This window comes from Alexandromys fortis, unplaced genomic scaffold, assembly GCF_014885135.2.
Source record: "Alexandromys fortis isolate MF-2015 unplaced genomic scaffold, M_Fortis_MF-2015_v1.1 scaffold_77, whole genome shotgun sequence".
NCBI classification, from domain to species: Eukaryota; Metazoa; Chordata; class Mammalia; order Rodentia; family Cricetidae; genus Alexandromys; species Alexandromys fortis.
In genome coordinates, this window is record NW_026067967.1 from 5,109,064 (window position 1) to 5,128,663 (window position 19,600).

Genomic DNA, 19,600 nt, shown 5'->3' on the forward strand with positions numbered 1-19,600 from the left:
CTAGACAGAGGTGTCAAAAATGAGCAATATAAAAAATTAGCATTAAGAAATGCTTTCAAGTTTCTATGGCGTATTTATACCCAACAGCTCATTGGCCCCTCAAAGCAGTGCGTGGAGCTGGGCCAGACGAGAGCCTCACACACAGCTTCGTACGCAGATGGAGAGAGTGATTCCGTGAGGAACAGGGAAGAGGATCAGGAAATTGGAGATTATGGCACAGTTGTTATATAACATGGCGTATTTAAGAGGTTGTCTGTTAAGCGGCTACCTAAGCTACATGCCAAAGAGACATTTCCTCCAGGGACATGTCTTCCCTGTAATGGGGAACTACAGACAGGAGACCAGCCATTGCCATTGGATGACGGGACGCACAGGGTCAATCGTCGTCATCAAGGAGGTCTCAGGAAGGAAGTAACAGATAACCCCCTAAAGCGGGAATGGGGGTTAGCCAGAAGTGCAGAGAGGTGGAAAGAGGCTTCCCAGACATGGGAAGAAGCTAAGCACAGGCCAGAGGGCAGTCGTGGTCACCAAGTGGAGATTAGAATGGGTTCGGGATCCCTGGCACCGGGGTGAGAGTCCGGGCAGTGAGAAGCAGATCATGACGTAGACAGATGGAAGGACTCGGGTTCAGGTCATTCTGCGTCCCGCAGGTCATCCTAAAGAGATGAGATGCTTTCCTGGGGGTGATGAGGCATCTTAGATCATCCTGGCAGCTGTGTGGAAGATGGAAAAGGTACAGGCCAATGAACAGGTCCAGGGAAATGGTAATAAAAACCCACGCAGGGCAATGGCTACAGAGGTGGAGAGATGGAAGACCCGGACCCGGAACCGGAGTTGTTGTCAGAAATTGGTAGCTGCCTGCACAGGAGAGAGGAACCCTGGGCAGTCTTAAGGCTCCTATTGACTAACAGACAATGTCACCTTGGGAGGCAGCGCTTAGATAGAAATTGAAACTATAATGGATGGAAATTTCACACAGCAAACCTCTAAAGATTCAAAAGACAGAGTTTCGAGTTGCTAGATGCCACTTTTTTTTTTTTTTTAGATTTTATTATTGCAAAAACTCCTATTGGATACTGTTGGATTTTTTTTTTAAAAAAAAGACCCACTCATGAAAATCCACAGGCTCTATAAATTCCTAGTCAGCTTCTTCAGACTTGTGACATGTTTTTAAAATTTGAGAGGGAGAGAGAGAGAAAAAAAAAATAACAGGTGAGGGGAGAATGACATTTTGTGCCAATCACCTCACAAACAACCTGACTTTGCTGATGGGAAAATAGACCTTGAAAAAGCCAGATTCATCAATAGAGCAGAGGTCAAACTCTAGTAAATAAAAGAAAATTGCTATAATTGCTGATAAAATGCAGCTTTTGTCATTTCATTTATGCATTTCAATTGCAATTAGAGTAACAAGGATTTCGAGGGGGAGAAATTTCCATTGCAAACTACTTTTCAGATGGAACAGGCAGGGAGTTTCCGAAATAGCTCAAAGTCTACAAGCCAGGGCCCAGAGGGACAGCCAGGGCCAGGTCGTTATTTCCATAATCTTCAAGTCACAGCTCCAGTGCAGAGGTTTCCTGGGGTGCTAGGAAGACAAGAAGGAGCCTATCAACCAAACTGTGACCCAAAGGATAAGGGGGTGCACTGTCTGTAAGGGAATGTAAAGGCAGCAGAGAACCCAGAAGTCAGAGTGCTCCATCACCCCCATACTCAGGCAATTCTAAACATTATCGGTGATGTAACCGTCTTCCCAGGGGTGCACTCCTGCCATCGTTTCTTCTTGGGAAGCCAGTAGTTCTAAATTCAGGGATGCTTAGGTCAGCTGAGGCTACAGAGTTTGACAGACACCAATTCAGTCACTTATCCACTCACCAGTTCAACAAACATGGTGTCCCCTTCTCTGTGTCATTGGCCTACAGGTAACAAATTGTATTCCTGTTTTATGAGAAACCCAGGATCCAGAAAAGTGAACAGACTAATCATAGGTAGGTAGGTAGGTAGGTAGGTAGATAGATAGATAGATAGATAGATAGATAGATAGATAGATAGAATAAAAATCCAAATCACAGACAAAACCTTAAAGTTGAATCCTAGACTACCTGAATTTCATAACCTATGATTTTTTTTCACCTTATCAGTTCACCAACTATAGCTGGTCCTACCTACGACTTACCCTTTGTTTCCAGGTCGCATAACGCATAGATTCCACTTGACTCTCCCGGGATTCCTTCAGGACCGCCTGGGATGAAAGTTGGTGGGAGAGGCTTGTTTAGGAGCCCAAATATAAGGCTTTAAAAAGAAACAGACCTGCATTTCCCTCAAATTAGTATTTCAGTCCCAACACTTATAATGGGGAGAAGATATTTCTGTGCAAGTGAAAGAAGGGAGAGGGTTAAAAGGAACAACACGGGGGGGGGGGGGATTCTCTTTCCAGTGTATCGAGATTTGACGACCTGATTCTTTATGCTCAAAGATGCATGCAGACAATCCAGCAGAGTCCAGCTGTTCGTGGAAAGACGATGAATTCAATTCCCCAACGTTCACCACAAGGTCAAAGGAACAGCCATGACTGGGTCAAGACCCAGTTAACAAAGCCTGTGGCCCCTTCCTACTCCTCTTCCACTGCACAAGATCACATTCACATAGGTTGCTGGATGGTTTTATGTGAACGTGGTATAAGTTATACTCACTGGAGAGAGCAGGGTCTCAATTGAGAAAATTAAGCCTCCATGAGATTCAGCTTTTCTTAATTAGTGATTATTGGGGGAAGGCTCAGCCCGTTATCAGGGCTGCCATCCCTGGACTGGCGGTCCTGGGTTCTGTAAGAAAACAGACTGAGCAAGCCAGGAGGAGCAAGCCAGTAAGCAGGACTCCTTCATGGCCTCTGCATCAGCTCCTGCTGGTTCCTGCCTCTTTTGAGTTCCTATCCTGACTTCCTGCAATGATGTACTACAAGCCAAAGAAACCCTTTCCTCCCCAACTTACTTTTGTCATGGTAATAGAAGAATCCCTAATCACAATAGAAGAAACCCTAACCAAGACATGAGTAAATTTATAATCCTACTCCTACCCCATCCACATGTTAAAAAACTGAATTATAAAAAATAGTATTTGTGTATTAACTACAGAAATCATATTTCATAAACATAAGCTAATATATAATTGCTATTAGTTGGTATGACCAAATACCTAGACAAACCATTTAAGGCAAAATGATGTACAATAGGCATGATTCTAGCCCATCATGGCAAATGGACATCTCAGTTATGGTAGCTAGAAAGTTCCTCCCCCCTCTCCACCCCTGCTTTTTTATTCTAGCTGGAGTCTGAGCCTGTGGTATGGTACCACCCACACTTAAGGAGGGCTCCTCTTGGATTATCCTCTAAGCAGAGAGAAGTTTTTGTCAAACACTTAAGGAGGGCTCCTCTTGGATTATCCTCTAAGCAGAGAGAAGTTTTTGTCAATCTTTTAGGTATTTCTCAGTCTAATCAAGCTGGTAGCCAGGAATAACCACCACAGACCATCTGTAACATCCTAGAACTTAGAGCTGAGTTAGGTCCATTGCAACTTCTGGCTCATCAGTGAACTGTCGTCTGTGCAAAGAATACCTCAGATACATGATGTGAGTTCTGTCAGACTTAAGCAGCCCCATTCCTGTGGTCTTAATATATGAACACATCACATTTTTTTCATTTGTTTTGGATCTATTGCTGTCTCCACCATTGCCTACGGGTTTCCTTGGTAGAGCATCACGGGGTGTCCTCTTCAACTTGGGTTTCAACCCAAATTACCTGTAGGGGCTCCCTTTAGGGATCCTACCCGAAACGCCTTGCCTAATCTCCAAGACAGTCCTTTAAAATCTTGCTGCCTGCCTTCCTAACTCTCTAACGCATAGATCCTGCGTTTTGCATAGGTACAGAATCAGGACCGTATCGAAAGAGCCAAGGTCTACTACCAGTGTGAACGGGAGCCTCCTTCCCTGCTTGGAACTTGGCCGAGGTTGCCTCTGAGAGCCTGAGGGATAACCCTGGGGAAAGACTTCCTTCCCTAGGTGGATGGGGGGAAAGTACAGTATCCCAGGGATACTCTTTTACCAAGAGAAATCTTCAAAGTGAGCTTTTCATCCTGGAGAGTCTTCTGTGGGCGGGGTCTCAACAATTCCTAGAGTGGCCTTACGGGAATTACCTATTATTTTAGTTTTTGCATGCCACTTAATAATGCTGATTATTCTAACAAGTAAGGCCTCTTTCTCTGCCAGGTTTAGTGTGTGTGTGTGTGTGTGTGTGTGTGTGTGTGTGTGTGTGTGTGTGTGTATGTGTGTGTGTGTTCCCTTTCTGGCTAGCCTTTATATTTTCACATCTTCCCATTCTGCTCCAAGTTCCTAATTTTCACTGTAAGCCTGGCTAAAAACTTCCAGCAGCCTTAACACTACTATATGCTACCTTTCAGTCCTTCAGCCAAGTAAGGTGGACCATCACCTTTGACATGGGCCTCACTCAAATTATCAGGATACTAGGAAAATGGAGACAAATTCTTGATCGTGCAGTAATACAAATGATTCTTATTCCAATCCCCAGAGGAGTCCTTATTCTCATCAGAATCCTCACCAATACAGTCTTTGCTAGCTATGTTACTATTGACATTCTGGTCCTCCAAATCCCCACAAGTATGTTCAACTATTCCCTAGTTACAACATTCTAGGGCCTCTCTAGTCCACATCTCCAAACTCTTACAGATTCCTCCTCCAAGTCTGTCCCAAAGGCCTGAGAATAACATGGTCATATTTAGGCACAGCAATGGCTCCACTATGATATAAATTTCCTATATTTATTTATTTATTTATCTATTTATTCGCTGTGACCAAAATATCCAGCAGAAACCACTTCAGAGAGGAAAGGTTCATTCAGAGACACAGTTTTAGCAGGATCCAATCAATAAGTGTTTTGTCTTACACACTTGAACAAGACATCTTGACAGTGAAATTGTACAACATAAGACAGTTGTTCATTTCTCAGGGGACCATGAAGCAAAGAGCAAAGACAGAATTGTGGACCGGGCAGAGTACCAAAGCCCCCCGCTTAGTGCACTGTTTCCTGCAGTTAGACCCACCTCCCAAAGGTCTTACACACTCCCAAACAGCACCTCCATCTAGAAATAAACACTCAAAGCACAAACCTATGAGGACATTTCATATTTAAACCATACCAACTGCATAAAGGAACAACTGTACATCTATGTAAATTGCCACAGGTTTATAAAGTTGCAATTTACAAAATAGCATTAAATGGTCATGCCAGAACTTAAATAAAGGCCAGCCTTTTGTGTAATACTGAATCTGAGTTGTTACAAATTTAGACTGAAGTACTGTAAATTGAATAATAGCTATGATTTTTAAATGACTCCAAGGAAAGAATTTAAAATAAATAGGACAAAAATTATAATCTAATCAAAGCAGTGAACTATAAAAGGTATCTATTGTCAAAGAATTAGCAAATTTAGAGCAAGATATATATGGTATATATGTGTGTGAGAGTTAAATGTACACACACATATATATACATATACCTGCATATATAAGAAAATGCCCAAAGTAAGCCCTGCTACATCAGTAAACATTAAATGTTGAAGGTTTAAACTCTCAGAGTAAAACACAGAATGTTTTTTAAGATACACTATATATTTCCCATAAGAGACTCATCTTGAACTGAAAGTGAAACAATTGTAAAATATGTATACAAATGACCAACTTTAGCTTCAATAATGTATAGAACAGCTACAGATAGGAAACTTGGCCAATGCTATAAACCAAATATACTTATATAGAATTTACCACTCAGTTACAGCAAAAAATGATTCTTCTCAAGCTCACAGGAAGCAGTCTCCACAGGTTAGGTAATAAAAGAAGTCAATAGAAACTTTAAAAATTGACATTATACAGCTACCACAATAGGAGAAATTTACACAAAAATGACAGAAATTAATATGGGATATCACAATATGTAGATCAAAATTTTGCAATCAGAAGATCAAAGAAGACCCAAGATAAGTTAGAAAATGCTTTGAGATGAATGAAAGTGAAAACATGACACATTAAAACAAAAGTGGACACATAGAAAACAGTAATCAAATGAAAAATCATTTTTAAATGCCTATATTAAAAAACCAAAAACCTCAAATATGTAATTATTGAAGAGCTGATGAAAGAAGGCTCAACTTTACCCAAAGCTACCAGAAGGAAGAAAATATTAAAGATGAAAAGAGAGATAAAATAAAAAACAAAAATATCCAAAACATATTATGGGCAATCAATAAAATAAAGTAATTTTTCTTTGAAAATGTTATCAAAATTGATAGCTCTCTAGCAGTGCTGAGAAAAGAAAAAACTGAAATGGCCAAAATAAGTTTGGAAATTATGAACATTATTACCAATTTTACAAACAAACAAGGATTGTCAAAGAATATTATAAATTTCTACATGCTGATAAGTTGGATAACATATCCAAAATGGCCACGTGCCTAGATAGCACCAAACAAGCAAATCTGACAAAAGAGGAAATGGAGCCTGTGGATAGACCTACAGGTACATGTGTAATTAACAATCAACAAATTTCAAAAAGACCCTGGCATGATAGCAGACACCTACAATCCCTGACTGGGAAGGCTGAGGCAGGAGAATCATGAATGCAGTTTTATCCTAGGCAATATGGTAAGTTCAAGCAAGTCTAGGGCACAAAGCTAGACCCTGTGTGTAAAGGGGGAAGGGGAACCTGGAAGCCAGATGCTTCCCTAATGAATTATGTCAAACATCTAAGGCTGAATTAACACTGTATTTCTCAAGAGTTTTCAAAATTAAAACAGGCTGCAGAATATAATCAGAGGATAATATGCTTGCTGAAGACCCAGGCATGGTAGCGCACAACTTTAATCCCAGCACTTGAAAGGCAGAAGCAGATGGATGGATGAGATCAAGGCCAGCCTGGTCTACAAAATCCAAGACAGTCAGGCTAAGTAGAGAGAGATGCTGTCTTGAAGTAAACCAACCAACCAACCAAAGTGCTTGCTGAACAAGTGTGGGAACATGAGTTTAAATTAAAAGAACCCACACAAAGCAGGAGGATGGGATCCTACAGTGAAATGAAAGATGGAGGAAGGAGAATCATCTCACTCTAGTAAGTCAGGTAGCCTGGCATGTGCAGCAGAAAATAAACAGAGAATAAAGAATAAAAGTAATCAAATAGATTAGCACCAACCCCCAACATTGTCCTCCGACCTGTGTCAGCATGCCGTGGCATGTATGTGCCTGCACTCAAACACATGAATGTGCAAACACACATGCACATCCATCATAAACACATAGAATCAATATAAGAAACCTTAAACAAGCATAAGAACGTCTTTGCTAAGATAAAAAGCACTTAGGATAAATGGATAGCTAGCATCACCTTGATGGTGAACAGTCACACTCCCGAGATTCTGCACATTTTCTCTTGTTCTGCTTAACATAGTATCAGTGTCATGAGATGAGAAACAGGTTTGAAAGGTATCCCGGCAGTAAGGAAGAAGTCAAGCCGTGCCTTTTTGTAGATAGCATCTTATAGAACATCCCGAAGAGACGACTTTAAAGACCTTTATAACCAATGATTTCAGCAAGATTGCAGGATATAAGATCAATATACAAAAATCAATTGCCATTTTTGTACAACTTGCAATAAACGATGAGTTCACGCTGCATCCCAAAATTAGATTAAGAAAGCAATTGCATTTACAAGGCAGTAAAAAATAACAAAATGCATGGGAATGCATTTAACATAGAGCACACTCTGAAAATTGCAAAATTGTTGCTGAAGGAAACCTAAACAGATGGGAAGGCATCCCACACTCACGGATCAGAAGACAATTTTGTTAAGAGTCTATTTCCCCTAAACTGATTTATAGTTTCTGGACGTTCTCAGAGTCCCGACCAGTTTCTTCGTAGAAACCAACAAGCAGATCCTAAAAATGTATATGCATGTAACTAAGAATAGCCAAAATAAGAGAAAAAGAGAGAGAACAAGAACTCACACTCCCTGAAAAGAGAGAGAGAGAGAGAGAGAGAGAGAGAGAGAGAGAGAGAGAGAGAGAGAGAGAACCCACACTCCCTGCTGTCAAAACTTGCCACAAAGTAGGAACAAGCAAGATTGTGGCCCTTTAGCTGAGAGAGGCATACATCAATGAGATATAACCGAGTGTCAGGAATGAGCCAGAAATCCAAAATCCGTGAATTTTCGGCAAGAGTACTAACCTTATTTAATTGGAAAAAAAAATAATATCTCTTCGGGTAACGCTGGAACTACTGGATTAACACATGAAAGTATTTTTAAATGTCGACTTCTACGTTAAAGGGAAATTAATGTGGTCTCCTTATGATCCCTGATTGCCAATGGAGTCTTAAATGTGATAAGTCAAACACAGGGAACAGAGGAAGTAAGAGATGGATTTGACTTGCTCAGTATTAGAGGATGCTATCAAGATAGTGAGAGGGCTAGCTGCCGAATGGGAGAGATTACTTGCAAATCAAGCATTCGATAAGCATTTAGCATCTAGGACATATAAGGAATAACTCAACAAAAATGATTTGACTTTTACAATGTGCGGTGGCCTTGGGAGATGTTTCTTCGGAGAAAGTATGCAAGTGACCCGAAGATCGCGTGCAGAGAGCTCAGCATCACCATTCATTAGGAAATGCAAATCAATGCTGTGATGAGCTCGTGAGCTACATGCTCACTAGAATGTCCATTATTATTAAAGAGAAAAGTGGAAAATGATTTCTGGAGATGGGGAGAATGGGATGAAATGTAAACCTCATACATTGCCAATAGGGAATATGAAATAAGTTAGACATTACGGAAAATAACTTGACACTTTAAGCTGATGGCCATTTTAATAGCCAATCATCCAAATGATTAACAATTGATGAATTAACACAATATTGCCTGCCTGTTCGATGCAATGTGTAGTCTTTCACCATAAAAAGTAGTGGAATATGGGGCTGGAGAGATGACTCAGAGCTTAAGAGCACTGCCTGCTCTTCCAGAGGTCCTGAGTTCAATTCCCAGCAACCGCATGGTGGCCCACAACCATCTACAATGATATTTGATGCCCTCTTTTGGATGCAGGCAGGTAGAACACAGTATCCATAAGAAATAGAAGCAGTAAACTGCTAGTACATTTTACAGCGTGTGTGAGCCTTGAAAACATGGGAAGTGGAAGTATCAGGGATAAGTGATGATCCCGTGATTACAAGTCGATACAACATCCAGAGTCCATAGTGACAGAAAGATTACTGGTTGCTAGGGATGCTGAGTGGGGAGGGAGAACTGATGCTGAATGAATATGAGTTTATTTTAGGTATGATGTAAATGAGCAGCACTGGGAGCGATCTAAAAGCCAGCGACTCTTCCACATGAACATGCTTAAAGTGAGCTGAGCATGTTAGCTCAGTAGTAGAGGGCCCATCTGGACAATGAGCCTAGGGGTGAATGCTGGGTATGAAAGAGACAGTGGGGACGGGAAGGCAGGCAGGAAGGAAGGGAAGACGGAAGGAAGGAGGAAAGGGCTGAGGATGTAGCTCAGCGGGCACTTCCCTAGAATACACAAAGCCCTGGGCTTGATTCCAGGACCACAGAAATCAGGTGTGGTGGTGCACACCTATTTTCCCAGCACTCAGGAGATAGAGGAAGAGGGGACCAGCAGTTCAGATCATTCCTGCTACACAGAGAGTTGAAGATCACCGTGGAATAGATAAGGCTCTAAAGTGGGGAAAGCAAAAAGGAGAAGAAAAAAATATATATTAGTGCAAAGGGTGGGGAGAGAGAACCTTGGAGGAGCAGTCAGGGTGGTTTTGGGTGTATAAATTACATGCCTAGATTGGCTAAAATGTGTCCCCCACAAAACCATAATAAATTAAAAACCAAGGAGAGAGTAAAACAAAATACCTGACAAAAACAAATTTTAAATTTATGAACATTTTAAGACATCAATAATTAAAATTTAAAGCAAAACAGACTACCAGAGTAGTAGCAACAAACGGGGCAAGTTCATGTGCATATGTGTACACATGTGCAAACAAGTATAAATTCTGCGCTTCTCATGAATTAATAAAAATCAACCACAGAGGAAGTCTAGAAACTCAGCCAGAACAAGAAATGCAGATGACATTTCCTTAAAAAAAAAATCAACCCCTAGCAATTAAAATGAAACAATGGGTCTAAAATATTTTCAGCCTCTCAAATTGTTGTTACAATAACAACACTTTAAGTAGCAAACTACAGCGTACATCCTAATCCATTGCTTGTATAAACACAAGCTATTGTAATCTAGATAGGAATTCAACTACTTGTATCAAGAAGACTATTCAGACACTATGCAACAGTACCTAGCATTCAAAAAAGCGGGAGGTGGGAGAAATAGACCTGGGCTTTAAAAAAATAAAAAATAAAAAAAAAAGATTGTTCTCATTGCAATGTTATTTTTTAAAGTATTCATGCACACTGAAAAACATTTCAATAGTGAGTGTTAAAAAGCAAAACAATGAACCCAAATCTGATCTTGTAGTAATAACCATCATTAAAAACAAGGTGACATTTCACTCCATTTCTGAGCTGTAGGCAGAAAATGGGTAGGTGGGGTTGTTTAGAAAGCACTTCATAAACGGAAATAGCTTGGGGCAGAGTCCCTCATAATGCTGTAGCTAGGAAAACAACCTGTTTATATATATGTATACATTGAAAACACATAGACATTGACATTAAGCTGCAGGATTAGTAAACTTCGGACATGATTTAAAAACACTAAGTGATGTTTGCAAGACTGTTTCAAACGCCCAGAACATCAGGTGGCTTGAAGCAACAGCCACTCAGTGACTCACAGTTCCCAGGGTCAGGGGTGGGATGGAGGCTGTCTGGCTGGAACGAATGTCTCTAATCTCATCTCTTGAGCAGTGCAGTGAGAGACTCAAGGACATCCTTTGCTACACAGTGAGTTCTTGACCAGCGTGGGATACATCATACCCTGTTTAAAAAATCAAAAGCTAAAACCAAAACAAACAACAATGAAAAAAACTGGTGTATCAGTTTTGCAGCTTGAGCCTAGGGTCAGAGTATCTGCTGGTGAAATCCTCTTTCTCCTCCAGCTCTTGGCAGACTCAGATCGTCTTATCTGCTCCTGCCTTCTCCCTTGGTTCAAGTCCATGCCCAGTGTTTCCTCCTGCTTGAAAGGACACTGGTCACATCAGCTTATGGTGTGCCCCTAAGGACTCATTTAAGTTCTGTAAAACCCTGTCTCTAAATGGGTCACATTCTGAGAGACTGGAGCCTCTGGCGCCAATTTATCTACTCAGGAGGACAAAATTCAGTAGCAAATATGCAAATAAAATAAGTCTCCTTCCAGGGAGAAATTTTTAAAAGATTCGAAAAGTATGAGTCTGTTTTCTAATATAGTCTTGAGCAGCATTGAATGATTCTTCTCGGTGAAAAATGAGAAAATTAGCACTTCTACAATTTTCCCTCTCTCTCTTTTCCCTCGGGGATGTTAGCAATTTTACTGTGTTGATATTTATAATATTTAAGTTCTCTGGCATAACAGTATAAATTCATATCATTTTTCAACCATGGCTTTCTATTTGTTGAAAGCATTTTATTTAAGAATATTTTGTTTAGATGCTTCTCTTTGTTTTATTTTACTTAAGCTGATTGAATACTAATCGACAGACTTTTTCCAAGGCATTTGTACCGGTAGAATTTTATGTATTGGTTCACCATATGGTGAACTTAATTTCAACAGCAGTGAATGTATTCTTTTAAACACAAAGTTCATATACGTTCTAACCTGTAGCACACGGACCACATGCTCCCTGCTATAGCTGATAGTTAATCTACGTGACCCAACACAGAATCTTAAACTTGTTTAAATATCACAAGGGTTAGGCATGTATGTAGCTAGGTGGTGGAATGCTGGCCAGGGTGATACCCTGGGTTCTACCCTCAACACTGTGTAAATACATAAGCTGGGCATAGTAGATATTTCCATAATCTCAGTTTGTCTATATTTCTACCTGAGAGGAGGAAGCAGGAGGGTCAGAAGCTCAAAGCCCTTTGTAGTGAGTTCTTAGAGAGCCTGTCTCAAAAAGCAAAGCTAAAACAAAGCCAACAAAAGCCAGCAAGACTTCGTCTGGTTCTCCAGCCTCAACTCTGTAAATAACTACATGCTGTTCCCAGCATCATAATGTCGTACATGCTATATAAATCACACATCTCTGTGTTTTAAATAACTTGAAAATACATTATTCCTCCCTTAGACTTGTGTATAAAATATGCAGCCCCCGAAGATCCCACTCTTTTCATGTGGTACCGCAGACACTGCTCCCACTTTGTCTAACTTGGACTGCATCTTCTCTGCGCTCACACTGTGATCCCAGTTAGCTGGCTCACAGCTGAATGGCTTTCTCTGGTCATGAAACCAAACCGGAGTTCTTCTATTTTGCTTTCTGATGTTTGCTTCTTGCTATTTCGTTTGTTACTGTTGTTACTGTTAGTGTATTTATTTGTGTGTGTGTGTGTGTGTATGGTATTGTGTTATATGATGTGCATGTATACATGAGTGAGCGGGTACAGGGACGGGTGTTGTAGGATGTGTATGTGTGTGTGATTGGTGTGTATGTGTGAGTGTGTGTGTGCCTTGGCACACGTGGAGGTCAGAAGACAATTTGGGGGGGGGGGTAATTCTCTCCCACTTTCTTAAGGCAGAGAGCCTTAAGCAAGCAGAGATGGTTGTTTCTGCCCGGCTGCCAATAGCTGGCCTAGTTCTCCCGGCTCTCTGTGGGATGGCTGAAATTACAGATGGACACCGCCACATGGGCTTTTTACATTGGTTCCAGGGGACAAGCTCCGCTTTCCAGCCTCGTCTGTGTAAAAAGCATTTCCACCCACCGAACCATCCCCGGGCCTGAATGATTTTTTTTTCCCTTTGTGTCTCCACAATGAGTGGTCAGGCAAATGGTGCTCAGGGACCGTGTTATCCCCCCCAGCAACACCTCGGGTTCTGCCTTAGGAACCGCCTGCACTGGGCGCGTCTGTGCAGAAGTCTGCATGCAGAAGTCTGAAGTCAGCTTGACCTCTCTCCTTGAACTCAGCCTCTTCTTCCCTGGTTATTGCCAGAGAGATCATGTCTTCATTATTGGAACCTGGTAGGAACAGGCTATCATTCTTACCACCTCCTCTGTTTCCCCGGAGTGTGGTTTGCCCTTTCTCTCCAGCGGACGGCAGGAAAATGTGTCTTCTGTCCCACATGTGACTCCTCAGCAGAGACACCGTGACCCTGATGTTTAAATTGCCCCCTTCACTGAGGACCTTAATCTCTGTTCTTTAAAAGCAGCTTCCACTGTTATTTCAGCAAGCCTTTCTACTATGACAGCAGCGCAATTTTCGACTGCCTAATTTAGTTATTTTTTTGTTTGTAATTTGTTATTTCCATAATAGTGCAGTTTTTTGTCAATTTTCTGAGCGCCGTGAATTCTCCTAATGCTGTGCTGGGTTGGTTGTCTCGTTTCTTGTTGAACCGGTTTTCATGGAGTGTGGGATGCTAATGTTTTCTAGGGCCACACGAAGCAGAAGTTCTCCATATTTTTTGAGATGTATTGTATGCCGAGTCTTTTTTGTTACAATCATCGGCCAGCTCCCAATTAACAGCACAGTTATTATTCATTTTAAAGGCTCAACCGATAGCTTCGGCTTGTTACTAGCTAGCTCTTATAACTTAAACTAAGCCATATTTCTTCTCTGTGCTCTGCCACGTGGGCAGCATGGCAGGTCCACTTGCTTCTCTCTACACTCCTGGCGACTCTGCCCTTGCCCCACTCTTTCAGTTTGCAAGTCCCGTCCAACCTCTAGCTGCTCCGTTATTGGCCAGTCAGCTTTTTATTAACCAATGAGAGCTATGCATATTCCCCGGGCACAAAAGGATGGTTCCACAGCAAAGTATTTCTTCCTACTTAGGTTTTCCTTCGTCTTTTGTAAACGATTTTCTTCTTCTTCTTCCTTCCCTCCTCTTTTTCTTCCTTTCTCTCGTTTCCCTACCATGTTCGTTCCTTTCCTGAGGATGGAACCGCGTGAGAATCACGCTCCCTCAGCCGGCACATGGGTTCTTTGCTTTCTGTTTCCTGGCTCCTTCTTGTAGTATCTGATATTTGTTTTGTCCCTTCTCTGAAATAATGTCTGTAGTTTGGCAAGACTGGAACCTTCTCTAGAGATGGAAAACAACATAGGTGTAACATCTGAGAGATGTGGTGAGCCAGGAGACGATCTGAGCTAGTGAAAGTGCCTTGGGGTTAGTAAGTACAGGCCAAGAGGTCTGTCCCTGGACAGTCTGCTCACGCCATCACAGATGGGCTCACCGCTCCTCTATGTGGCTTCTGACCTGGTGTGGTTAGCTTACCCCGCCGCCAGCAGAGGTGGAATTATTTCCTTGTAGTTCATTACATGAAATGGAAACTCTTTCTTATTGATTTCTAGAAGATTTCGGGGAGGGGAGAGATGAGCAGATTTTCAACTAGCTACTGTTTATTTAGTCAGGAATTAGGATGGACCAATTGTGCAGCTGGCATAGCTAAAGCTGTTCCATGTAATTATTTAAATGAGTGAAGAAGCAAAGAAGATCCAAGTTTTCAATTGCAGAAGCTTGCATCGATAAAGTAGAATAGACCTTTATAGTTGGGCGTTAGTCATGAAAATATGTTTGAATTCAAATGAGAAAATAAAGTTTGCACAATATATTAAACAGAGGATCAAACCATATGTACAATATGATCTACTTATGCTTGGATGACAAATCTAACCAAATAGAATAAATCAGTGTACACAGTTTTAAGTCCTGAAGTCCCCACAGAGTTGATGGCCATTATTCTCAGCAGTTACTTCACCCCTTGAAAGTCTGATTTCAGCCAAAGGGAAACTGCTTGGAGCATTTGAACAAAGGAAATGTGCTTAGAGGATTCCTTCTTGGGAATTGGAGAGATGGCTCAGTGGTTGAGAGCACTAACTGCCCTTCCTGGGGACCTGGTTTCGTGTCCCAGCATCCACATAGTGCTCACAACCACCTGTAACTCTAGTTTGCAGGAATCTAATGCCCTCTTCTGGCCTGCATGGACACCAGACATACATGTGGTATGCTGGCATGCATATAAGCAAAACATCCATAAGTATTCAAATCATGTATTTTTTAGTTAAAAGAGAGAGAGAGAGAGAGAATTCCTTACAAGGTACATAGAAACCTAAGAAGTAGTGACTGGAAGAGTTAATATCAAGAAACAGGGAGCCCCACCTCTGAGATTTAAAACAAAAGGCATCTCACTGGGGGAACTAGAAGAGAAGAAGGGGCCCAGTGGGAATGAGAGGAGGATAGCAGGGGCCATATGGAGGTGCATGTGACCACAGTGCCTATATACCTTCCTGAATATATTAAAGAATACATCTATAAAATCACAACGAGATTCAACACCAATAGAAACAGACAGACAGAATGGAGCACAATGCCCAGTTTGGGGGCCAGGTTCTCTGTGAAAGCGGCCACAGCTAGAAAACACAGTACCCTGCCTTCGGCTGGTGCTACCTTGCCATTGGAAGGCACTACCTTCTCAACCCAGAAGAAGATAGCTCCTGCTACAAGGAATTAAAGAGAAAGGGTTCAGAGGTGGGTGTGGAGGCAAACAGGCTCCAGCCAACACATTTCCCATGAGTCCCAGGTCAGGGCCCATTGGAGAAACACAGGCATAAGGGAGGATCAGGACTTGCCCAGGAAGGGATTAAAAATTTTTGGATTGATGCGGGCCATCACCAGGGGATTATCCAGCCGGAGTTCAGGCAAAGGCTGATGGTGACTCAGAGGCCACGAGAAGGAAGAGGCATTGCTCACTCTGGTTCATACAGTTTACCCATGCCCTGCTCCCACTGACTCATACAGCTTACAGGTGTGCTGTCTGCTCCACGGTCAGGAGTTCCCGCCATCCCTCCTCCACCTACAAACCTCCAGGTCACCGAGCAACCACCGCACGTGGAAAAGTTTCTCAGACAGAGGCTGTGAGAACAAACCCGTGAGGCCTTCCTGGTGCCCCTGAAAATCGTGGCAACCCTAATATTTGGGATCTCTTTGCAATCTGCCTCATCCCCTTTTCTCTTCCCTTTCTTTACAACTGTCGAATGAAGTGTGGGATCATAGCCGCCAAACAGCCTCCTCATTAGCATCAGAACTATAGTCAAAACACATTGTGCTTGGCTGATGCATTTATTTTTATGTAATGGAAATGCCATCAGAGCACAGTTAATCGGAATTGAATTAAATCATAATTGGAGCTCTTGTGCACAAGGAAGAGAAATTATTCTTTATTGTGGCAGATGGAAAATGCACCCGTTGTAATTTACTTTTTAAGCAAAAAGCCGTTTTTACTCAGAGGAGTGCATCCCGGCGGCACCGGATTCCAGTGCCATCAATGTTAAGAATGCCTTGCGTCCGTGGCTCTTCCAGTGGAGAGGAGGGATGAGAAACACGCTTTCATCCGAGGCAAGAGCCTGCCCAGCCATGAGACCTCTGCCCCTCTCTGTGAGAAAAAAGTGTTCCTGCCTGCACACCAAGGAAGTTCTGTAGGCAATGAAATGATGCAATGGATATGCTAGTCTCGAGGTCGCTCAGAGGAGACAGGCGTTTAAAACCAGGTCCCACTGTGGCGCTGTGACTGGTCTATTCTTTCAGCCATGCTTGGCGTGAATAGTGCAGGAAATGTCTTCTAAAATACCCGCGCCTTCCCACACTCACCGCAGTAAGCTCTCCAAAGCCATGCCTGAGACTTTAGGGTTCTCTGGAAGTTCCCTGGGTTCCACCCACACCTGGTCTGAGCACTGCTCGGCTCGCTCTCGACATCCTCCATGGTAAAGAGAGAAACCATGCCCGTGTTGGTTTCCAATGGACCCAAATGAAACCATGTAAGCTTCCTGCTTCCTGGTAGCACTAGAGACTCTTCATATAAAAATATGATGGCTCAAACCCAGATCAAGCAAGTGCAGGCCTGTACATGTGCACCCTTGTATACACACACACACACACACACACACACGACATCCTTCTGGGAAAATCTGTGCCACTAAACCACAGACCTCTTCCTCTGTGCTTCACCTCAGTATCTACAGAAAGATGTTTGACCTCAGCTCTAGAGACTCCATCTACCCAAAATGCTTTATAGATAATTCTTCTCCTCCTTTATCATTTATAAGGAGTGCGTAAGAATCTTGAGCATTACCCTGCAAAGAGGGTCAAAACTGTGTACCAGGGAGTGAACCAAACACGTCCCATAACCCAGAATGGCCCTAGGCAAATGCTGTTCCAGCCCTGTGTTCCCAGACTTCTTAGCCAACATCACACAGAGCAGAAAGAAAATCAATAGCGGCCCCTGACTCCAGGGGCCTCGGAGGCTTTGCAGCTCTGAATTTTGTTCAAGAGCGAGACCAGCCAGAGCTGGCGAAGGATACCATAGGATGTGTTTTTAATTCCACAGCTCTTACTGTCTCTGAATTTGAGCCTCGAACTCAGCCCTCCTTATTTTTCAGGTGAGGACAGTGAGGCTCAGAGAACTCGGTCCACCTGTGGTGCTGCATGTGGTAGAGTCGGGCAGCAACTATGCTGACATTTGCACGTCCCTTCTGTCTTACGGCTCTGTACTCTTCCCTGAGCAGCTCTTACTAACAGGGGGACATGTTGATAAATAAGCTGTTTCGCTTCTCACTGGTAGCTCTGTCATTGGCTTTGAAAGGTCTCAAAGCATAGTGCAGCCTGACCTTGAACTTGAATTTCTTTTGTCATCTTTCAAGTGCTGGGACATGTATGTGTTACACAGTGAAAGTAGGTTATTCAAACAGTCTTGTTACGCAAATATCATAGAAAGCACTTACACAAACTAATATGGCCATAATGTAGGTGAGCCTACATTTTATCAAATGCCTTGAGGCAGCACATACATGACTTCATGTGCACCAAGAACAGAAGAACAGGAAGTACAGCGGGGGGGGGGAAGAGAACCCTCATCAGAAAGGGGCATCCTGTACCCACATTCCAGCCACAGGCACTCACTGTGGGGCAAAGGCCAGAGAAGTTGACAGAGAACCCTTCCTTGGCGAGAACAAGATTCGGAGAAGATCGTGGCTTTAGAGTCCCAGCCCTTTTGGGTATATTCATAGTTCCATTCCCACACTTCCCAGATGTATGTCCTTGGGCAACAGAACTAGCTCCGGGAGGCTGATTACCCATGTACCAAATGTCAGCAATGATAACGTTTGCCTCATAGGCTGTGTAATGGATAGCAAAATATTAGAGTTCTTAGCACAGCGCCTAACATGTAGCAGGTACTCAGTAAGGAATCACTGAAGCATGGGTTAACTGCGTAGAAACAGCAGTGGCAACATTAAAATGCCAAACATAAACATGTTTGGCAGCGGATAGAAGTCCAATAAATCCATCTCCTCCGAAATCAAGACCTGCAGGCTTCTGCATCCTCAACCTCTGCAGGTCTGGAGTCCAGTGCTAGCTGTTCCCTTTCCTAGCAATGTGATTTGAAGGGTCTTGCTGCTGCCTCTCTGGACTCCAGCTTTTCCTTCCCTAAACTTAAGGAGTCAAGTGTTTACCCAAAGACTCCAAGCCAAGCCATCTCAGAGACCCTTGCATCAGCAGCTAAGTTATGGATCCAGCCTGCATTTGAGACGATGGAAGAATGGGTGGGGATATGTAGTACACATGCACAGTGGACATTTGTTCAGCCAGAGAGCAGAACAATTACATCATCCACAAGAAAAATGGGCACAACAGGAGGTAATCATATGAAGAGTCTTAGACCAGTCTCAGAAAGACCAATGCCACATGTTCCTAGATTTCTAGATGGATTTTAAAAACTGTGTGTGTGTCTATGATCTGGAAATAGAACTAAAACTATCTAATAGTACAAAGGGAATTATTAAGAGAGGAAGGAGAAAAAGGAGAAGGAGGTGGAGGGGTATGCAGAGGAATGTGTTCGATGTACATTACATACTTATATAATAACTTTAAAATTAATTTCTAAAGTAAAACATAAGAGGAGAGAGAAGCCACAGGTCTTCGGCCTTTGACACTGAAGTGTCCCCATGTATAACCGGTATCAGTCCACATGTGCCAATGGAGGAGATGGATTTGTATTCTGTATCATTATCTCCAAGCCCCCAACAGTCAGGGGTTGTATCTGCAGTCTGCTGGGGTCCACAGAACTTGTCAGATTGCCGTCTAGCCATGCGTCAGCCGTAATACAACCGTGAAGGGAGGGGTCCTGATGTGAGCCTGTTTGAAACGGTGATTCGGTGGGTGGCCTCTCCCCATCAAAAAGCAAAATCCATGTGTGGTAGGCAGGGAGGGGGGGAAGGCGTGTGGGAATTTTTAAACAAATACATAAAAAGCATTTGAGCTAGCAAATGGATTTCTTAAATCCAGAGTGATTTTTAACGTTTGATGGTAGAGGCTCAATTCCCTGAGCTGATTTCAGTGGCCATGTTTTAAG